Below are 4,022 nucleotides of genomic sequence, written 5' to 3'. Positions count from 1 at the left end.
TTTTTTTTTTTTTCAAAACATTCTTTATTTAGGGGAAGTTAGACGTGTAGCTCATTAGAAAGTGATGCATTCAGGCAGACATATGCACAGAAATCCATCTGCATCATGACATTCTAAAAAACATCATTGTAAAAACTAAATATATCACCTGCTAATGATCCCCTTGCCACATAACCAAGAATCTAATGAGTGCTCAATAGGATATGAGGGCCTCTGATGTTGTTACATCTATTGGGCTTCATTTCTGGCTAGACCAGGTCCTTTTATTCGGACCATGTTCTGTATGAGATTACTTCTCATTACAGGTACGTTACATTTGTTATGTAACTTTTGTTCAACAGCACTGCGAGAAAACCTGTGCGTGAGATTTAGCAGTGTGTCATATTGTGTAGTGTTAGTAAGGTATCTGAACCAGTGGATTCAACCAAGTCAGCACGACGCGCAGAACCGTCGTGCCTGTGAACCCTATCCTGGTGAACATGTCGTCTCGCTCTGAGCATGCTCTCTATAGCCGAGTGGCGTTGACGTGGCATCAAGTGAGGTAAAAGAATTCAAATGAAAAGAAAAAAATAACATAAAACAGTGGGCTTTTACCTCTGACCCTGATCCGCTGCTCCAGAAACCTTCTGCTATAGTTATACTGGAGAGCTTTGGACCAAGCAGCCATAGTCTGAATATATCCTTACAACAAATACACCTGGGCTTCAAAGGGGCATTGACCTCCCAATAAATAAATGTGAGCAACATGTATCCATTAGTACATTTCAAAATGCCCATCCAGCCCATCTCTGTTTGTATTTTAATGGATGGTTGACTACTGTAGACCTGTTGCAAAAAAAAACAGTCAGTTCTGCTGAAATAACTTGGAGTCACGTGCGTTGCTCGGCGGCACAATGGTGATTGAGGACGATTGTGATGACAGAAATAACTGGCTCACATCTTCCAACCTCTGGAACAGCAGCTCTTTACCCATGAGGTCATCACCTCTCTATGTATATTTCAGTCTTCTCTCCATGGTTTCTTCAGGGTTGCACAAACAGACACAAAAACAGAGCCGTTCTGAAGAAAACCGATGGTGCTGCCACTGAACAGCGGGAAAGTTGCGAGGTCCATCGTTCCCATGGAGAAATCATGGTCTACGTGTCAGGTTTGCCATGGACACACATGGCGCGGGAGGTGCTTGGGTTGTGACATTTGTCACAAAAGAAGCTGTGTGTTTCTTTGGCTGCTGCTTGCTTGTGTCAGCAAATACACACAGTTCATGGATCCAGCGTACTATTGGGTCTTTCTCGACACGCTGCATCAAGGTCTGGAGCAGTTGTCTACCCTTGGCAGCAGACACTTACTCCAGCACCTCCATCATCTTCTTCATCATTGTCTTCATCATCCCCTTCATCACTCCCCTCGGAAAAGATCTGTTGACAGAGGACAAACATTGTTGCTTCAATAAAACACTGTAAAAACATTTAGTTGGCATCCCAACTGGTCTAAAATAGTCTGAATAGAAACACTTATTATAGGCGTACCGTAGTGATTCATGATAAGACAAAAACATGGTTTGGAAGATGGATTCATGATGTACTCGCTCATTATACACATTCTGAACAAAAGTTAGTGTACCTTTAGTTATCCTTTTGCTTTGCCTTAGTTAAGTTGTAAGTACTCTGAATATTAAGTATTTTCAACTTGCTAAGTTTTGTTGATGCAAATTAATTTTATTGCCAAATTTTACAGCCCCCACTGCATATATACAGTACATACAGTACTTGTTATATATATAGAGAGAGCAAATACAGTCAGTTTAATGAAGCACATGACAGATATAGAGAAGAAGAAATGTGAGCAAATAAGGAAGATTCACCACACCTAAAACCTGAAAACCCCTGGCACACCCTCTTAGATAAACACATTCTCTACAGAGGTGGGGTGAATACAGAGTTTAAGATGCCATACACAAACAGTAGCTAGTGTCAGTTATTCCAACAAGACAGATTAATGCATATGTCTTTAAAAGTATTTTATCTGCAGTGACACTTGCAATGCAGTATCTACTTCAGTTGCTGACAAAAACTGAGTTCATACATGAATGATTCAGATTTAGTGATTTTTGTAAACACCAATGTGTAAAAGACAACCTAATGTCGAGCATAAAATCACACTTAAATGTGTGATTCAAAATGGTTGCTGAAGTGGAAAAGTTACTTTTAAGTTGATAGCCTAATAAAGTATAGAAACATGCACATTTCTAACAATGTTAAACAGCATTGAACATCAATTCAAAAATCATTGAAAACTTGTATCCTTAACAATGTGTGTATATATATATAGCCTACTGTATATATAAGCTTACCATTCTGATGATTTGTTTAAGCTTCAGAGCAGCGTAGTGCAGTAAATTCAGAAATAGATCTTCATCTGATATTTATACTCTTCCTGCAGAAACTGTTCACGCCTCATAAAAAGAACAAACAAATCAGCAGCCAATCCGGTCCAGACACATGATTACAGTCGATGTTTTCACAGAAACGAAACTTGGCTTGTGAGGGATTGCAGGGTTTCTGAATCATGTGATTTATCACATAACAATTCAGTCTTGTGGACATGACGGATAAGCCAAAAAGAAGAAATGAGAGCAATTAAGTTTCTGTCATCCCACCTAAAACCTGAGAAAACCTCTGGCACAATAAAGAAACAATAAAGTTTCAGACATTGTTTACAATAGTATAAACTAGAACAGGGAGAGATTAAGGAAAAGTGAAAGCATATGGGAATATTTTATTTATTTATTCATTCATTCATGCAGCAGGGTGCTGTTAAGTGCTGACGAAAGAGATGAGTAGCCTATGCTGTTTCTTAAATTGTCAGTGATTCAGTGTTAGGGTTGGGAAGATTATTCCACCAGCAAAGAATCATGAACGAAAACGAAAGTGGACAGTGGTTTTGTGTCTCTCAGTGAAGATACCACAAGGTGCCTTTCTCTTACTGACCTCTGGCTTTTTTTTTTCTTTCTTTCTTTCTTTTTGCCACACACAAACAAAGGATTAATATTTAACTTAAAGGTACACTGTGTAGCTTTTTTTTTTTTTTCCAAAATGTATATAATTAGCAAGTACATCATGAATCCATCTTTCAAACTGTGTTTTTGTCTTATATATCCTGAATCACTAAGTGTTTATACTCTGACTATTTTAGACCGGGCATGGACGCCAAAAGACACATGCAGTTTTGTTTATAAAAGGGTTAGTTCACCCAATAATGACATTTTTGTCATTAATTACTCACCCTCATGTTGTTCCAAACCCGTAAGACCTTCTTTCATCTTTGGAACACAAATTAAGATATTTTTGATGAAATCCAAGATTATCCCCCCTTGAAAGCAACGTAATTACTGTCATTCAAGATCCAGAACATATTAAAGACATTGTTAAAATAGTCCATGTGACTACAGTGGTTCAACCTTAAAGTTATATATATATATATATATATATATGTGTGTGTGTGTGTGTGTGTGTATACATACACTGCCCAGCCAAAAAAAAGTTGCTGTTTGGATTTTAATAGGCAAATACTTAAGAATCTATGAATGGATCATTATTACAGTGATTATTATGCTTCTAGCATGTTTTATGTTTGGTTCTTTTAACAATTAAAGATTGTGTAACTGATTGTGTGGAATGTGTAACTTTTCATTTCTTAACCCTCAGGGGTCTGAGGATTTTTGGGGCCCTGGAGAAGTTTTGACATGCCCTGACATTTGTGCTTTTTTCAGTTGTTCATAAACATATTAATGGAAAAAGTGTCATTACACTGTATTCAGCACAAACTAGGCTACAATAATATGTGAGGAACATGTTGTTACAGATCCCTTGTTCCCCTGGACTCCATATCCCATGATCCTCCTGTTCTCCTCACCTGCACTCACTTCCCTCGTCAGCTCCTCATCATCACAGATCACCTGCACCTGGACTCTATTGTCTGCACTCCCATATATTGCACTCACTCCCTTCACTCCTCGTCCGTTC

General features: G+C 38.3%; 1 long non-coding RNA gene across 1 annotated transcript; it reads right to left on the bottom strand.

Annotated features, from left to right (window-relative positions):
- LOC125254471 lies at positions 1 to 3,511 on the bottom strand. Its single transcript, XR_007181672.1, has 2 exons — positions 2,351 to 3,511; positions 1 to 1,415 (listed from the first exon to the last, which is right to left on the bottom strand). It is a non-coding gene; the product is annotated as an uncharacterized LOC125254471 (long non-coding RNA).
- Between the last annotated feature and the right edge of the window lie 511 nt (positions 3,512 to 4,022).

This window comes from Megalobrama amblycephala, linkage group LG19 (genome assembly GCF_018812025.1).
Source record: "Megalobrama amblycephala isolate DHTTF-2021 linkage group LG19, ASM1881202v1, whole genome shotgun sequence".
Taxonomy (NCBI): Eukaryota; Metazoa; Chordata; class Actinopteri; order Cypriniformes; family Xenocyprididae; genus Megalobrama; species Megalobrama amblycephala.
The sequence above is the reverse complement of the archived record's forward strand: the minus strand, read 5'-3'. Positions and strand labels throughout refer to the sequence as shown.